This window comes from Eublepharis macularius, chromosome 18 (assembly GCF_028583425.1).
Source record: "Eublepharis macularius isolate TG4126 chromosome 18, MPM_Emac_v1.0, whole genome shotgun sequence".
Classification (NCBI taxonomy): domain Eukaryota; kingdom Metazoa; phylum Chordata; class Lepidosauria; order Squamata; family Eublepharidae; genus Eublepharis; species Eublepharis macularius.
The window spans coordinates 2,736,243-2,755,388 of record NC_072807.1 but is presented as its reverse complement, the minus strand read 5'-3'; the positions used below and the strand labels follow the sequence as shown (position 1 = coordinate 2,755,388).

At 50.9% G+C, this 19,146-nt stretch overlaps 1 protein-coding gene across 3 annotated transcripts in view; it reads right to left on the bottom strand.

Moving 5' to 3' along the window:
* The window catches only part of ATN1 (atrophin 1), a 63,233-nt gene that overhangs the window by 21,787 nt on the left and 22,300 nt on the right, over positions 1-19,146 (bottom strand). The window contains exons 1-2 of one of the 3 annotated variants that reach the window (XM_055002416.1): positions 9,010-9,258; positions 5,049-5,190 (exon numbers count right to left, since the gene is read on the bottom strand). The exons of 1 other annotated variant lie outside the window; for it this stretch is intronic. The gene's annotated coding sequence lies outside the window, so the exon portion shown is untranslated. Of the gene's footprint in view, positions 1-5,048; positions 5,191-9,009; positions 9,259-19,146 lie in introns of those variants that run through there. One more of the 3 variants, XM_055002415.1, reaches the window with a different exon arrangement.

Sequence of the window (19,146 nt, the reverse complement as noted above, 5' to 3'; positions counted from 1 at the left end):
ATCCAGCCACGTGAAGGGGTGGTGGACTTTGCACACCTGCTCCGTTCCTGATCCTGACTGAGCGAAGAGGGGGAGGCATTACCACCTGCTCCACGCCTGATTCTGGTGGGTTGAGGGGGGGCGGGCATTGTCACCTGCTTCCCACTATATCCTGGCTCAGTGAAAGGAGGAGTGGGCATTTCCTCCTGCTCTGCACCTGATTCCAGCTGTGTGAAGACGGGGCAGGTATTGGAGCCTCCTCCGCGCCTGTTCCCAGCTGAGTGAAGGTGGGGAGGGTATTGCCACCTGCTCTGTGCCTGATTCCGTGTGTGCGTGTGTGTGTGTGTGAAGGGGGGCCTTGCCACCTGCTCTGCTCCTTATCCTGGCTGGGTGAAGGGGGGAGCAGGCATTGCCACCTGCTCAGTACCTGATCCCAGCCAGGTGAAGGCTGGGGGCGGGCATTTTCACCTTTTCCACTGTTGATCCCAGCCAGGTGAAGGCTGGGGGCGGGCATTTTCTCCTTTTCCACTGCTGATCCCAGCCAGGTGAATGGGCATTGCCACCTGCTCTGCTAATGATCCCAGCTGGGTTAAGGAGGGGGGTGGGCATTGCTACCTGCTCCCCTCCTTTTCCTGGCCTGGGCTTCCCATCGCGGCACGCTCTCTGGAGGGTCAGGCTGCCTCACCTGGGCTTCCCTCCATGGCAGCGCCCTCTGGTGGCACACCAGGGTAGGAAGTGTGTCGTCTGGAACATGCTTACTCTTTTATATAGTAAGAAGATCGTTCCAGGGTATTATTATTCTACCAAGGAGCTAGAGGAAGCATACATTGTTGTCCCACCTCTAGGCAGAGACTGTAACTAGCCCAGGTCCTGTCAGCAAGCTGTAAGAATAGAAGGGGGATCTGAACCCAGTCTTCCGCATCCTAGTCTGACACGCGAACGCTGTGGTGCTCACAGAGAGCAACTTTCACAATTGTCGTTAACCAAGACAGCCACATTTGCTTTCCTCCCTGGCGTAAGGCCTGTACCTCGGGAAGGCTCACAGCTTACTTGTTCCTCCCACACCTGCTGTTTCAAATGGGAACCACCTGCCTACCACAAGTCCTCCCGGGGAAGGGCCTTGCCCGCTTTTCTGGAACATGGGGTAGGTGCCACATTGGGGAACAGTTTTCAAAACAGTCATGGCTGGCTCCAGAACCACTGCCCTAATGACTATACCACACAAGCTCTCAAGCCATAAATAAATATAAATCAATCGATGCTGGATCTTAGAGGTAATATCACTAAACCAACCCTTATACTGAACAACCCTTATACTTACTTCACTTACACACTACCTTTCTCCCCACAGCAGCTGACATCATTCTTCTCTCTTCCATTTTAGCCCTGTGAGGTAGGTTAGGCTGAAAGTGCATGACTGGCTCATGGTCTCCCAGCAAAATTCCATGGCAGAGTGGGGATTCGAACCTGGGTCTCCCCAGTGCTCTCTAACCACACCACCACCATGGCTCTCAAGGATGCAACTCAAATTATAGCGGCTGCATATTCTAGGAGCGCTGAATGTTCCTCTTGCCGTGCTGCTCTTTCCTTTGCAAACAACCCCCAAATCCTATTTCCTACAGGCAGGCGTGAACCCATCAGAAGTGAACCCACTTAGGAGAACAGCACTAGGACTGCTAGAGAGGGGTGTGGCACGTCTAGCTCACACTGGCCCACACATTAGATCCCCCATCTACCTTTTTTTACAAACGGGCCTTCAGACTTTCCAAATATGGCATTCACTAAGCTGCCAAAAAAAAAGGTCACGTGGCATCACAATCACGTGCTAGGAAGAGAAGGCGCCAGAGTTACGACTTCGCCAGCATTGAGCAAAAGAGCTGATGGCCAGAAACAAATCAAAGGCCAGGAGGTATCCTGCCATGAAGCCAAGAGTCAGAGGACCCGAGGAATTATCTCCTGCACCAAGTGGCCCCAGCCAGGACCCACTTGGTGGTCCCAGCTGAAAGCCACTGACTCCAAACACAAGGACCTTCCACCATCACATGGGAGTCAGAAGAGCCTGGAAAAGGAAGAGGAGCCCAGAGAATCCAAAAGAGACTCAGGGTTTAGTCCACCACAGGTCAAGCCAGCACAAGTGACAATTCACAACCATGAACTAGCCCCCTCCCCATTTTTTGCCAACTCTGGCAGACAGGAAAAACAGGAGCTTTATCAAGCCCTGGTGAGCCTCCCTCCATGGTAAGCAGGGTATGTGTTGCTCTTGTGGGACAGTAGTTGTGCATACCTGTCATACGTGAAACTCAAAGTTCACGTTTTGCTCTTTTGGAGAAGTGGTCCTATAAAGCAATTCTGGCTTGAATGGTTCTGGTGTGCATGTGTGCATTTGGTCCCTGTCTCAGACAACTCACCAACAGGGACCCTCGAGGCTATGGATGGGCACCTGGATCCCTGCACTCAGTTCTGCACCCATCGACCTCAGAAACACATGAACAAAACAAGCACAACGAAAGAGATCTTGAAGACAGACCCTGATTCTCAAGAGGTTGCAAGGACAGCTGCTCAAGGGGTTTCTGTGCGTGTCCCCTTTTTTCTTTCAAAGAATCCAAGGTGGCTTACACACGACCAATTATCCAGCCACGCCACCCAAACAATTGCTTCAGGTGGCACAAGAGGGCACAACTGACCCTCTGCAGGGGGCTGAGCTCGCTGCTATCTATCGCTGGCAGGGGAGGCGATTTGCAGCCCCTGCTGGGCCTGTGCAAATCACCTCCCCTGTCCAAGCCAGCAAGTCCCTTGCATGAAGCAATGACTGGCCCTAAGGATGCCCAGGACCCCTCCCACCCAGCCACTGACCACACCCAAATCGAATCTGTGTTGATTTGGCAATGGTTAGGACATGGCTTCAAAGAGTTGCATTGCTGAAGGGGTTTGTTTTGTTGCCCTCCTTTCTCACTGAGATCCAAGGCAGATTACACACCTAGGACATTCCGTGAACAAGCACAATAGGGTATGCAGTGTAGAAATTTGAATACAGCATAAATCAGAATGCAGAGATGGAACATTGCTGTAATAAAGCATATGTAATTGTTGCAATGACATTGTTAATGTCATCATTGACATGATGACATCATAATGACATCCTTATTGATACAGAAACTACCCAGTAGACCATCTACATCAAAAGACAGTACCTAGTAGAATAGTCTACAGTAGAATAGACTACCAATAGGGACTGTAGACTATACTGCTACATACTGTTGCTGTAAGTATGAGCCTACTGAGTCATGTCTGTGTTGTTTAATATGCCAGGTTCAGAATTGTTTGAGCTGTTTCAGCATTGTACCAGCCCTGTACCAAATCTCAGCTTGTTTTCAAATCTCAGGAAATTTCCATTTGTGTGTCCTATTGCATTGTTTATGGAACCTCCCTGCTGTTGACTGTATTGATTTACACTATGGAACTGAGTCTCAGTGCGAAAGGTAGACTGTAAATACTGTAAAAAAATTGAAAAAAAATTTAAAAACTATATCCCAAGTTTGACTGAGGCAGCCTGACAGAACATTTGTATGGGAATAAACAGACACAGTAGCTTCCATAGTATGCTCCCTTCTGTAAGGCAATTTTTAAAATGGAGTTTCAAATACGTTCAACAGCAAAGCACAAATCCATGGAAAAAGCAAACCTTACTCAATCAAAGCACTCCAGCTTGTTGAGCTTGGCCCTCCCTTCCTATGGAACAGACCACCACTCAATTCTGGCGATCTCTTCCTGCCTCTTGTCCCTGCCCTGTGAATAAATGATCCCCCTGGATGGGCTCTGTTCTACACACTCACATCTTTATAAATTTATTTTTTCCTTTAGGCTTTTATTTGAAAAGGCCTTTGAAGAGCAGGTGAGATGAATTGGGCTTCAAACCACTAATCAGGTTCATGAACCTCAGTGTGTGACTTTTGGACTTGCTATCTTTACTGAGCCTAACCTACCTCACAGGGATGTTGTGAGGATAAAGTGGGATAATGTCACGTACATCACCTTGAGTTCCTTGTTGGAAGGGCAAGAGAGAGTGTAAGAAATACAATAAAATGTACTGCTACCCTTTTGTAATCTAATGTACGCTGTTTTTATAAAGGTTCCCCCCTAAAGGTTTCATGACATGGTCATTAATTTTTAATACTGTGATTTTAATGTCACTTTGTAAGACAGCCCATTGGGAGCTGTAAAGCAAGATTCTTTTTTAAAAATGCCAACAATAAATAAATACTGTAATGATTACAATCTTCATTTCAATGGAAAAGGCACACGGTCATAGATGTAGGCATCTCAAGAGGGAGCGGTGGCTTCTCTGGCATCTTGAAAAGTCCCCCATCCGTTCCCCTAGTTGGAAATAAAACTGAAGGAAATATGCAGAAATCTGAGAAGTATCTCTAGCCGGAATACAATACGCAAAGCTGCCAGATAAAACAGCAAATTTAAACCATAAAAATTTAGCAGCAGTTCTGCGACAAGCTTTTGCCCCTAACGTTGAGCTCAAGAAAATTAAAGAAGGGGGGCAAATCTTGCAAAACAAACACCTCAGTCAACTTCTGGGGAGTGAAACCAAATCAAAATGGATCTACTACAGCGCAGTGGAACAAGGAGAAAGTACGTGGTGGGGGTTTAGTTCCTACCACGTGTATTTGGGGACGAGGGACAGCTGCCAGACTGCCACAAATCAAGGCTGCATTTTCCCTGGGCCAAAATGTTCTCTTCTCTTTGGCCAACGCACCCATGGATGGCAACATGGGCTGGGGGGGAAAGGTCAAATACAGCCCCTAGGCAATGTTGCCAACCTTCAGGTGGGGGCTGGGTATCTCCCAGAATTACAACTGTTCTCCAGGCTACAGAGATCAGCTCCCATGGGGAAAATGGCTACTGTGAAGGGTGGACTGCATGGCATTATTGCTGAAGTCTTTCCCCACCAAATCTCCAGGAATTTTCCAACCAAGAGCTAGCAAACCTATCCCTGGGCTTCATATACCCTCTACCCAAATTAGACTATTTCTTCAAGTATCCACTATACAAAGACCCACCTTACTTGGAATCAGACTGTTGCTCTAACTTCGATGTGTAACAAACCGAAGGGGCAATGCAAAGTGCAATTCAAGTGCTCCAACATCAACGGCTTTACATGGTCTCAAGCAGAGGTCTTTCACATTCCAGGTACTTGAGATCCTGCAAACCAGAGACATGAGGCCTTGAACCTGAGACCAGGTATTTACAAAGCACATGCTCTGACAGATTTTGCACTTTTTCCTGCTAAGATTTCAGAAATCCTAACAATAGCACCACTGATAATAACCACTCCCCTCCCCAATTACTACCACAGCTATGCAGATAATGCTCAAGCCACACAGAATACAACAAACCTCAGAAACAAAAGGCACATGTACTTCATCCAAGTCAGCAAACCTCGACTAAGAACTCCAGCAACCCTCGAGTAAGAAAGAACAGCATCTCAGTCATGGAGAGGAATCCTGACTCACTGGCTGAAGGCAAGACATGCGATATTCCAAGCACAGGCGTCATTTTTTAGAAACTTCGCATCTGGGAGAACCCGGTTTGAATCCTGGCTTTGCCATGCAGGCTCACTGGGTGGCCTCGAGCCAATCACACCCTCTCAGCCTAACCTACCTCACAGGGCTATTGTGAGGATAAAGGGGAGGAGGATTACGTAAGCCAATTTGGGTCCCTGGGGAGAAGTAAATAAATTCGACTTGGCTGCCTGTTGCACCTGAGGACAGAGGACACATTGTCCAACTGTCCACTTCCTTTTTAGGCCTGCACATGTTGGGGCCACTGGGTTTATCAAGGCCTCCTCCTGAAGGCCACCCCCCCCCCCCCGCATGGCTGATGGGAAGGCTGTGTTTGGCATAGTGGCTCACAAACCGCCGAGGCCTGCTATAGGTTGCGCCCCATCGATTCCCGTCCAGAGAACATTTCTTCTGCAGCATTCTTCTGGCATTCTGTTAAATAATCAAAAACGGAGGCCCTAATTGGCATCAAGATGGTCTAGGCCTGCAGCAGAACGCAAGGGCCAGAGCTGAGGTGCTAGAATGGGTTGTCCCATTTCAAACTAGGGGGGAGGTTTACAGTCCCCACAGTTCCCACACATCAGTCAACCCCAGCATACCATGTGAAGATTTCCCTTTCTCTCTGATATGTTCCATTTTTTTTAAAAAATGGAGACATCTTACAAATGTGGCTGCCCCCACCCGTCCGAAGTGGTACAGCCCACGCTATCACCTCAGAAGCCTGCCACTTCAGTCTGCTGCATGTGTGGCGTAGCAGCTACAGTGCCAGCCTAGGGTCTGGGAGAGCCGGGTTCAAATCCCTACTCTGCCATGGAAGCTCACGGGCCAGCCACATACTCTCAGCCTAACCCACCTCAGAGGGTCGTTGTGAGGATAAAACAGAGGGTAGGCAGAATGCTATAAGCAGCTTGGGGAGAAAAGTAAGTAAATGTGGAAGTCAAAATGTTTTCTGGAAAATTTAAAGGAAATTGATTGTAATGGATATTATAGTTATTTCTAATCCAATAAAAAATTAAAAAAAATGTTTTCTAAGAACAGTGGATGGCTGTATACAAGGGGGAACCTAACAGAAAGACGAGCCACAGGACTTGTTTGGAGGAGGAGATTTCCTGAAGAGGAAATCTATCCAAAAGGCACCCCAGAACACCAGCTTGGAGGCGGATGGGGATTCCCTCTTGTGCTCATAGGTAAGATCTGTTCCTATCACCCAACATTAAGGACACCCCCAATCTATGGGGCTAACCCCCCAACCCCGATAAGGCCTCTGCCTCCGGGCTCCCCAACAGCACAGTTGTCATGCGGTTCTTCAGCAAAGCCTTTGCCTCAGCTTTGCTTCCTAAAAGTGGTGGGTTGACAATTCTGCATTTCCTGCATTCTTTCCTTTCTCCACCTGAAACACAGGCCTGAGACCTTGGCCCTCTAGCCTGGAGGACTCCCTTGAAACTCCTCCACATTCCTATGGGTCTATGGCACCAGGGAGGGTGAAACTGTTCAACCACAGCGCTGGGTTTCAGGGCATCATTCAAAATGGTCAATAGTGCACTTTATTATTATATATTTACCATTACAGAGGGACACTACCTAGATTTTCTGCCTCAGGCTCCAAAACACTGTGGGCTACCTCTGCCTGTTCCCTCCTCCCCTGTCCTTATTACCCTTCCTGTCCCTCTCACAAGCCTTTTGTTCTTTACAGATGCCGTGAGAGCCTGCCTGGTGTCAGAGCGTTGGACTAGGATCTGGAAGACCCAGGTTCAAATCTTCCCTCTGCCATGGAAGCTCGCTTGAATAACCTTGGGCCAGTTATTCTCAACCTAGTTGACCTCACCAGGTAGGATAGAGTGAGGATAGAGGAGGGAGAAACAATGTTGTAAGTCGGGTATAAATATCAAAGTAAATAAAAAGACATAGAAGGTTTTATGGGGGTGGGGAGGCATGGAAGCATTAGAAAAAGCATGAGGAGGAGCAAAGATGGAAGACAGCCATTTCCCCTTGCTACAGGTACACACATGCATACATATATATTCATTTTTCAAACCACAATGGCATTAGACACACAAAATGACAGATGCAGGGACCTAAAAGAGCAGTGTCTCCCCCGCCCCCTTCTCCTAGTTGTCAAGACTTTTTTTTTTTTGCAAAATAAGAGCTATGGAGAATCTTGAGTGAAGAGAGGCTGCTGAGGGGCTGTGTGACCTGGCTGGGGAAGGAGCGATCCTGTGCGAGCTTCCCTAAGAGTCCTATTGCCTGGTGGAGCTCTTTGGAGTGCAGGTCCCAAGTCAGCAAGCAACTCTCCAGGTGGCTTTAGAGCAGCAGGGTGGTTAGAGGGACCGGCCGGAATCCTCCCTCGGCCATGGGAGCTCACTGGTGACCTTGGACCAGTCGCGCTCTCAGCCTAACCTACCTCACAGGGCTGCTGCGCTGCTAAAATGGAAGTACAAGGAACAGTCCACCGACTGCCCTGGGCTCCGTGGAGGGAGGATGGCATGAAAACGTACCAAATGCAATAAAGCTTTATTCTCCCTGCTGGTCAGCAATCCAGCTGGCCTACTTCAGAGGGCTGTTGTAAAGATGTGCAAAAGAATACCTGCCAAGGATTTTGGTGCCTGCTGAGTAATACAAAATGGAGAAGGTTCTGCTCGGTGGGGCTCACAAGAGATCCACGACGGGGAATTATGAGTGGGGAGACGGGGGGGGGGGCTCTGAGAAGCAGCAGGCCCAGCTTCGGGCGGGTTTCTGGGCCTGGGGCGCTCCATCCCAAGCAGCCAGGCCCCCCGCCCAAGAGGAGGGTCGCGGCGCTCTCACTCGACCCCGCCGGCGGTGGCGGCACGGGGGGGGGGCTATCTTCCTAGCACATCCATCGCCATAAGCTTCGAGGCGGAGGGACTCTGCGCAGGGTTTGCCCGGCAGGGCAGGGGAAGCTGCGCCGCCTCCCTTCCCTTCCCCTCGCAACTGGATCCATCCCTCCATCCATCCCTCCATCCTCCATGTTACGGTTTCCCCAGCCGGTCTCGGCGCGGAGCTCACGCGCGTCCTTCCCTCGGCTCCGATCCCCCGCCGAGCCGTCGCCCCCGGAGCGAGACCGCGGGCTGCTCGGTGCCGAGGGCCCGCGGGCAGGGCAGCCGCTTTCCGGCAGGATCGTGCGCGGCCGGGGCACGAGGGAGCAGCCGAGCCGAGCCGAGCCGACGGGGCGCCACGCTGGAAGGCGGCGGATGGAGCGGGGCGGAGGGCGCCGGTGCTGGGAGGGTCCGGCCGAGATCGGCTGCACGGAGCGGGCTCGCCCAGCCTCGAGAGATGCGAGCGGGGCGGGCAGCCTCCCTCGCGGCGCCAAGGGCTGGGCTGCCTCTGCTCCCGACCCCCCGCGAACTTTCCTTCCCTCCGTCCCACCTCGGCCTCGAGAGAACGGCGGGCCGAGCCCGGGGCGAGAGCGCGGCGCGCCAGGGGCAGGGGCAGGGGCACTTACCGGGCTCCGGAGGGAGGTCGAATGAAGGGGGAAGGGGGGCGAAGGAGCGCGGAGCGGAGCGGAGCCTCGGCCAGCCAGCTGGAGCGGCGGCGGCGGCCCCTCACTTCCCCGCCCGCTTCTTCCTTTGGGGCCGCGGCGCAGCAGGAGGAGGAGGGGGGGAGTGGGCAGAGCGGGCCGGCTGGCCCCCGCGCCTCCGCTCTCGGTGGCCGCCTCCGCCTCCGCCCCCGCTGCGCCCCGGCTTCAGGCGCCGCCGCCCGTGCCCGTGCCCGTGCCCGTGCTCGCGCGCTCGCCCAGCGCTGCGCCCGCCCGCCGCCGGCCGCCGTGGCCACCTCCCATTTCCGAAGCGCCCAGAACGCCCCGCCGGCCCCCTCCCTCCCCCGCCCCGCCCGCGGCGCGCGCCCGCCCGCCCGCGCGCCCCCCTCCGTCCGCAGCGCATCGATCGCCGCCGCCGCTCGCCAGGGAAATGTTTGCGCCGGGGAGCCGCGGGCGGGGAGATGCTTCGCGGGCCGGGGCCGCGCTTCCCGGAGCCCTGGGCGGGGGGGGGGGGGACTGTGTGGCTGTGCAGTGAAACTGGCCGCTGTCCTAAAGGCGCCGCTTCCTCGCGAGCAAGTCCCGCCCGGCGCCAGAGGCAGCGGTGGCGTTAGGACGGCCTGGGAGGGGGTCCGCGTCCAAAGGGGGCCTTTTCCAGAACCGGGCAGGATCTGCTCAGGCAGCGGGCGTTTGCGGGGGGGGGGGGCAAGACCAGCAATTGGGGCGGGAGGGGAGGCTTCCCGCGAGCTCCCCTCGCCCCGAACGGGCTGCGCTCCGGCCCCCGCCCCTCCCCCGCTTCCCCGCGATCCCTCCTCCCCTCTCCATCCCCAGTACAAAGGAATGGGAGATGCCGGGAGCTTTTTTTGGCAAGGCAAAGCTCAGGTGGGGGGGGGGGAGGAGGAAAGAAGAGGCGGAGCGGATCCCGCAGGAGCGGGATTCCCGAGCCAGGCCTCCCGCCCTCCTTGGAAACGGAGGAAAGGAGCGCGGGGCGGCAGGAGGTGCTGGGGCGCGCTGCTGGGGAAACCGTCGCTCGTCCAGGGCTGCGTTCTCAGCAGAGCGCTGATGCTGCGGTGGCGATACGGAAAGTCTCCGAGCCGGGCAAGGCTACCCCGGGAAAGCGCAGCCACTTCTGGGGACTTGCTCAAGGGGCCAGGCTGGAAGGAGCTCCCAGGTGAAGACTGCAGAATGGTTTCCGGCATTACTCTGTGTCGTTTTCATGCAGATGAATATCTAAAGGGAGAAGGGCTAGGACTGCAATCTGAAAGCCATGGGGTGGTTCTATCTCCAGGCCTGCCTTGAGACAGCAGGCTGGGGGGGAGGGGGTGGAGAGGAAGTGCATTGCCCCTCAAGGATTTCCCAAATGTGGGTCCCTTTTGTCTGCTCTGTAGGTTCCCTCCCTTCTCTTGTGTAGTGAGAGAAGAGAGAGGCAGCCCTAGGAAAAATGGAGGAAGACACTGCTATCTGGATGGCCCAGGAAAACCTGGCCCAGGCTGTACTCTGTAATCATGATATGGTGTAATTAGGACATCTTAAGCACAAATACCCTGACCTAGATAGCCCAGGTAAGCCTGATCTCAGAAGTTAAGCAGGATCAGTCTTGGTTAGTAATTGGATGGGAGACCTGCAGAGGCAGGCAATGCCAAAGCACCCGTGTTAGTCTCTTCTCATGAAAACCCCACCAAGGGTCACCATAAGTCAGCCATCACTTGACAGCACTCTCCACCTCCAAACACAAAATAGGAACTTTGCTTGTATGATTCCCAAGACTGTATGAATGGGATGGAATCATGAATTTATTTACTTCATGTGTGCCCCACCTTTCTCCCCAAAGCAGTTTACATCATTCTCATCTTCACTTTATCCTCATAACAACCCTGTGAGGTAGGTCAGGCTGCGAGGATGAGACTATCCCAGGGTCTCCCAACAAGCTTCCATGGCAGACTGGGGATTCAAATCCAGGCCTCCTAAATCCTAGAAAGGCACTCAAACCAGAACCCAGGGGAAGCATAAGCTTTTGAGAACCACAGTTCTATTTCTCAGATGCATCGTCTCAAAAGCTTATGCTACAATAAAGTTGGTTAGTATTAAAGGTGCTACTGGATTCTTTACTATTTTGCAACTAAAGACTAAGTCGGCTAACTCCTCTGGATCCAGACTAGTCAAAGCTCAGCTAAACAGGGTGGGCCATGATGACCAGCACTTGGATGGAAGGTCCACCAAGAAAGACTGGGGTTCTCCACAGAGGAAGGCAATGGCAAACTTCCCTCAGCTTATCCCTTGTCCAGAAAACCCATGAAGGGTCACCATACATTGGTTGTGACTTGACAGCACACACACACACACCAGAGAATCTAGAGTTAATTTGGCATTCTGGAACTAATTTACACTGAGCTAAAAAAACACTAAACACCTGTAGACCATTTTTCCATAAAGTAAAATTCATTGAGTTGTTACTCATTTCTACCCCACCTTGCTTCCCAGCAGCGCACATCACTCTCCCCCATTTTGTCCTCACAATAACCCTGTGAGTTCAGTGAGGCTGAGTGAAGTGGCCCAAGGCCGCCCATGACCCTGGCATGGCAGTGTGGGGATTGGAACTGGGGTCTTCCCCCCAGTTCCTTTTCCGACGCACTAATCATTACACCTCACTTACGGTCCACACAGGTAGCAGAAGGAGGTGAAGAGTGCAAGTGGGGGAATCACTTCCCCCCACTTCAAGGACCCGACTGGTACTGTCCCCATGAGGTAGTGGCTTGACATTCTGGATTCTGAGCCCAGTGATCCAAGTTTAAATCGTCATAGAATTTGCTATCTGGTTTGCTATCAATAGTTGTTAGCACTTCACAGAGAGACTGTGGAGACGCAAGTCCAAATCCATCTGCCATGGAGCTCATGGTCTAATCTTAGAACACTCAGATTCTCTCTCGGCCTAACCTTACCATACAGGGATATTGTGGTGATAAAATGGAGATAACCCAGTGCAGTATATGAGGAAAGAAGGGTTCAAAGTAAATAGTCATTGCTAGAAGGAATGGCTATCTTATTGCAGAAAACAATTGCTTTTCTTTAGAGGTGCTCACAAAGAGGGGCTGTCAAGCTTTTTGAAGTGCGGCCCATTTCTAATAGTACGTATAGTGATTGTCATCTAGTCCAGCCCACTGCACAATACAAGACATTCACAGCTGCCTCCCATCCACTCCCCTAGTGGCCACTGCTCTATGTCCAGAGAAAGGCTGTCATGACCCCCTTTCTATCTTATAGTTAGGTTTCTGCAACTTAAACCCTCTTGTTCTTTCACCCTCTGGATATATAATGCTGCCACCAGGAATTAAATTCCAAACTAGTTAATTTAATTTTTCCATGAATAATGTGCCTAAGCATTAGGCTCCTTCATGAGACTGGGGCCCTGAGGATAATACTGGGATATATAGAAATCACATATATGCTGGAGAGAACAGAAAAAAGAACAAGAAAGAACCAAAATAAACCTTTATCGGCTCATGAAGCATACTGGTTTCACACTATTTCTTAAGCTTGGTAGTTCCAAAGATAGTTATCTGTTCTTAAAGTTCTTTCCCCATAGACTCAGTCACACAGAGTAATTATCCACACAGGTCTTCTTTAAGAGAATAAACTACACAGATTTAGATTCAATCATGCATTTCCACACAGCTTGCCTGAATTAAATAGATCAATCGCTCAGATATAAACAGACTTTTTTTCTCAGGCTCACACATAGTTTGCCAGACAGAATGAATATTTTCTCTCAGAAACACACAGTTCGGGCTTCGCACAGATTGCCTGACAGAACAAGAATGAGAATCCTTTCAGGCTTCCACACAGGTTGCCTGCTTCACCCAGAATGAATATTTTCTCTCAGAAACACACATTTCGGGCTTCATGCAGATTGCCTGACAGAACTAGAATGAGAATCCTTCCAAGCTTCTACACAGGTTGCCTGCTTCACCCAGAATGAATATTTTCTCTCAGAAACACACAGTTCAGGCTTCCCACAGATTGCCTGACAGAACTAGAATGAGAATCCTTCCAAGCTTCTGCACAGGTTGCCTGCTTCGCCCAGAATGAATATTTTCTCTCAGAAACACACATTTCGGGCTTCATGCAGATTGCCTGACAGAACAAGAATGAGAATCCTTCCAAGCTTCTGCACAGGTTGCCTGCTTCGCCCAGAATGAATATTTTCTCTCAGAAACACACAGTTCAGGCTTCCCACAGATTGCCTGACAGAACAAGAATGAGAATCCTTCCAAGCTTCTACACAGGTTGCCTGCTTCACCCAGAATGAATATTTTCTCTCAGAAACACACATTTCGGGCTTCATGCAGATTGCCTGACAGAACTAGAATGAGAATCCTTCCAAGCTTCTGCACAGGTTGCCTGCTTCGCCCAGAATGAATATTTTCTCTCAGAAACACACAGTTCGGGCTTCATGCAGATTGCCTGACAGAACAAGAATGAGAATCTTTCCAAGCTTCTGCACAGGTTGCCTGCTTCGCCCAGAATGAATATTTTCTCTCAGAAACACACAGTTCAGGCTTCCCACAGATTGCCTGACAGAACAAGAATGAGAATCCTTCCAAGCTTCTACACAGGTTGCCTGCTTCACCCAGAATGAATATTTTCTCTCAGAAACACACATTTCGGGCTTCATGCAGATTGCCTGACAGAACTAGAATGAGAATCCTTTCAAGCTTCTGCACAGGTTGCCTGCTTCGCCCAGAATGAATATTTTCTCTCAGAAACACACAGTTCAGGCTTCCCACAGATTGCCTGACAGAACAAGAATGAGAATCCTTTCAAGCTTCTGCACAGGTTGCCTGCTTCGCCCAGAATGAATATTTTCTCTCAGAAACACACAGTTCGGGCTTCATGCAGATTGCCTGACAGAACAAGAATGAGAATCTTTCCAAGCTTCTGCACAGGTTGCCTGCTTCGCCCAGAATGAATATTTTCTCTCAGAAACACACATTTCGGGCTTCATGCAGATTGCCTGACAGAACTAGAATGAGAATCCTTCCAAGCTTCTGCACAGGTTGCCTGCTTCGCCCAGAATGAATATTTTCTCTCAGAAACACACAGTTCGGGCTTCATGCAGATTGCCTGACAGAACAAGAATGAGAATCATTTCAAGCTTCCACACAGGTTGCCTGCTTCGCCCAGAATGAATATTTTCTCTCAGAAACACACAGTTCAGGCTTCCCACAGATTGCCTGACAGAACTAGAATGAGAATCCTTTCAAGCTTCTGCACAGGTTGCCTGCTTCACCCAGAATGAATATTTTCTCTCAGAAACACACAGTTCGGGCTTCATGCAGATTGCCTGACAGAACAAGAATGAGAATCATTTCAAGCTTCCACACAGGTTGCCTGCTTCGTCCAGAATGAATGCTCTGTCTCAGGCACACACAGCTCACTCCACCCCTAGAGTACTGCTATTGTCCAATCAGATTTCACTCCACACACAATTCTCAACTCAACTAGAATGAGAATCCTTTCAAGTTTCCACACAGGTTGCCTGCTTCACACAGAATGAATATTTTCTCTCAGAAACACACAGTTTGGGCTTCATGCAGATTGCCTGACAGAATTAGAATGAGAACCATTTCAAGCTTCCACACAGGTTGCCTGCTTCGCCCAGAATGAATATTTTCTCTCAGCAACACAGAGTTTGGGCGTCACACCGATTGCCTGACAGAACTAGAATGAGAATCCTTTCAGGTTGCCTGCTTCGCTTTTCTCTCAGAAACACACAGTTCGGGCTTCGCACAGATTGCCTGACAGAACAAGAATGAGAATCATTTCAAGCTTCCACACAGGTTGCCTGCTTCACCCAGAATAAATATTTTCTCTCAGATACACAGAGTTCGGGCTTCACGCAGATTGCCTGACAGAACTAGAATGAGAATCCTTTCAGGCTTCCATATAGGTTGCCTGTTTCGCCCAAAATGAATATTTTCTCTCAGAAACACACAGTTCGGGCTTCACATAGATTGCCTGACAGAACTAGAATGATCAAAAAGAGTCCAGTAGCACCTTTAAGACTAACCCATTTTATTGTAGCATAAGCTTTCGAGAATCAAGTTCTCTTCGTCAGATGCATGATACATCTGACGAAGAGAACTTGATTCTCGAAAGCTTATGCTACAATAAAATTGGTTAGTCTTAAAGGTGCTACTGGACTCTTTTTGATTTTGCTACTACAGACTAACACGGCTAACTCCTCTAGAACTAGAATGAGAATCCTTTCAGGCTTCCACACAGGTTGCCTGCTTTGCCCAGAATGAATGCACTGTCTCAGGCGCACACAGCTCACTCCACCCCTAGAGTACTGCTATTGTCCAATCAGATTTCACTCCACACACAATTCTCAACTCCACCTATACTCTCAGTCATCAACCAATCACCTCACTCACTCATCCCTCTCTTTCACCCCCCTTCTTCTGTAACAAAACAAGCATTTAAAGAAACATACACACAGTTAAAATCTTTACAAAGGCAAAAAACCTGCAGGATACTTGGCCAATCTGGCTTGGAGGAAAATTCCTTCCTGACCCCAAAGTGGCAATCGGCATTACTCTGGGCATATAAGAAGAGCTCATGGGACTCTAGCACCAGCCCATTCCTTTCTGCCCTCCATCTCATAATCTGCCTAAATTCATACCAAGTTATGGAATCAACATTGCTGTCAGATGACCTCTTCTTAAAAACCTCCAAAGAAGGAAAGCCCCCCACTCCCCGAGGAACCCGGGTTCACTGAGGAACTGCTCTGTCAGGAAGTTCTTCCTAATGTTTAGACAAAGACTTTTTTGACTTAATTTTTACTCTTTGGTTCTGGTAGGACCCTCTGGGGCAACAGAAAACAACTCTGCTCCATCCTCTGTGGCAGCCCTTGAAGAGAGCTACCATATCAGCTCTCAGTCACCTCCTCTCCAGGCTAACATGCCCATATCCTTCAGCCTTTCCTTATAGGATTTGGTCTCCAGACCCCTCACCATCTTTCTTGCCCTCCTTTGGACACATTCCAGCTTGTCAACATCCTTCTTAAACTGTGGTGCCCAAAACTGAACACACGATTCCAAGTGAGCTCTAACCAGAGTAGAGTAAAGTGAAACATGACTATGCATGACCTGGACAGCCCAAAATCACATTTGCCTTTTTAGCTACCACCAGGGCTGGCGCGCCCATTGAGGCCAGGTAGGTGGTGGCCTCGGGCGCAAGGGCACTGGAGAGGCGCCGGAGGCGGTGTCAGGGGGCAGAGGCGCGCGCAGTGGAGCTGGTGTGACTGGGCTGCAGCTGCTGCTGCAGCCAGCCAGCCCCGTGCCACCGCCGCCACCGCCACACGCCCCAGCCGGGCACAGAAGCCGCGAGCCGCTGCTGGGGTGGCGCGCGGAGGCTGCTCTGTGCTCCACACACCGCCCCAGCAGCAGCCTGATGGCTTCTGCACCCGGCTGGGGCATGTGGCGGTGGTGGCAGCGGCACGGGGCTGGATGGCTGCAGCAGCAGCTGCAGCCAGCCATGCCAGCTCCACTGCGCGCTCCTCTGCCCCCACACACTCCAGCCGGGCACAGAGCACGGAGCAGCTTCTGCGTGCCACCCCAGCTATCCTGCGCTGCGTGATGATGTCATCGCACGATGACGTCATCACGCAGTCTGCGGCGTATGCGCGCGCTCTGCGCGCGTGTGCACGAGTGGCCGCAGGCGCCAGAAACTCTGGCACCGGCCCTGGCTACCACATCACACTGCTTACTCATGTTCAGTGGATGGTCTACTTAAGACCATCCAATCTTTTTCACATGTACTACTGTCAAGACAAGTCTCCCCAATCAGACAATTATGACTTTCATTTTTCCTACCTAAATGCAGAATTTTCCATTTATCCCTGCTGAAGTTGATTTTTACTTTTAGCCCAGTTTTCCAGCCTGTCAAGATCACCTTGAATCTTGATTTTGTCTATTAAGTTTTGAGCCTTGTGCTCATAGTGATTTCAGCCAAGCAGTGATTTCAGGTCATGCGAGTAACTTTATTGCAAATACTACATACTCGCGCTCCCGAAGGAGCCAGATATATACACCCCAAACTACGCCCCCTTTTAGTAACCCCCCAATGAGAACACAGACACCGAGGATCAGGGCCGGCGCGCGCATGGAGGCCAGGTAGGCGGTGGCCTCGGGCGCGCGGGCACTGGAGGGGCGCTGGAAGGGGTGTTGGGGGGTGGAGACGCGTGCAGCGAAGCTGCTGCAGCCAGTCAGCCAGCCCCTTGCTGCCACCACCTCTGCCACACACCCCAGCCGGGCGCAGCCTCTGTGCGCCGCTCGAGCCCCGCTGCCGCCGCCACACTTCCCAGCCGGGCGCAGCCTCCACGCACCGCCCCAGCAGCGGCTCGCAGCTTCTGCTCCCGGCTGGGGCGTGTGGGGGCGGCGGCGGTGGAAGCACGGGGCTGGCTGGCTCCGCTGCGTGCTCCTCCGCCCCAGCCGGGCGTAGAAGCCGTGAGCTGCTGCTGGGGCGGCGCACGGAGCAGCCTCCGCGCGCCGCTCCAGCAGCAGCTCGCAGCTTCTGCGCTCGGCGGTCCTCCACACGCCGCCCAGCCCCCCTGCGGCGCGTGATGACGTCTGCAATGATGTCATCACGCAGTCCGTGGCGCGCCCGCGCGCACACGCTGCCGCGGGCGCCAAAGCCTCTGGCACCGGCCCTGCCGAGGATCCTTCATTTGCATGTGCTGACAAAAGATAAAGTGTTTACAAGGCAGCAATTGGTTCATATCCCAGAGGAATGATTGGCTGCTGCTAACCCTATATCCCAATAGGATTGTAGACCTGAGGAGCCCCGCTTTACTCAAAGCTAGCCCGGCGCATAACCCTGTCTTTTACCATATTTGCTACCTCTCCCAATTTAGTATCATCTGCATACTTAATGAGCATTCCCTCTATTCATCTCTCAACCAGTTACAAATCCACCTAACAGTAGTAGGATTCAAACCACATTGTACCAACTTGTCAACAAGAATATCATGTGGAATCTTATCAAAAGCCTTTTGAAATAAGATAAACTATGTCTACAGCATTCCTGATCCAACAATGTAGTAACTCTCTCAAAAAAAGAGATAAGGTTTGTCTGACATGACTTGTACTTGAGGAACCCTTGCTGGCTCTTAATAATCAGATCTGTCTTTTCTAAATGTTCAAGGACTGACTGATGATTTGCTTTATCATCTCGGAATCCTGCCAACTCACGAAGCCACCTGTGTAATCTAGACTCAATCCGATTTAAAAATGGCACTCATATGTGCTCGCTTGCAAGAGCCCAAGGTTTTATTTAAGGTGGGCCCTCAGCACACCAGAGCTCCATAGACCAGGGCCGTTTTCACACACCTCCAAACTCTCCGGAAAAACTTGCAAAACTCACGGCACGACAGCGTCTTCATAGCACGACTTCCCATCATGATCCCATTTAGTGGTGTGATGACGTCAGAAATTGCACCATTAAACTGGATCATGATGGAAAATCGCACTATGAAGACGCTGTCATGCTGTGAGTTTTGCACAATTTTCTGGAGGGTTCACAGGTGTGTGAAAATGACCCAGGTTGATGTTGCTTGTGTGTGCTAAGATTGCTGAGAGTCCATTTTAAAAGAAACACTGGGTTGGAGGAACATTGTGTAGGTAAATTCTCCTTGCCCATCCATGTCATATTTAAACTAGGCCATAATCTGCTCCCACAGCTGCTAAAAACCACCACTGAGCCCGAGACAGAATTGCCCTTTGTCCCCTTACACTACCAGACCTAGCTCAAATCTCCCATGAAAATAAATCGCTTCTTGTTCAGCTCCACAGGATTTAGGGGTGAATCAGGCCCCAAATTTTGTTTGCTTCCATATACCAGCCTTTCTGCTCTTCTGAAAAGACAGAGCCACACATCATAGAATGAGGTGATGGGACTGTACAACTTCAGAAGGAAGGCAGGAGGGTCCTGTTTTTCTATACTCCCTAACATAAAAGCCCCTTGTACAGAATGAACTAACACAAGAGGGCACACTAACAGAGCCATCCTGGGGACACTTCCCAGTCCCACCAGTGGAGGAACATTTTA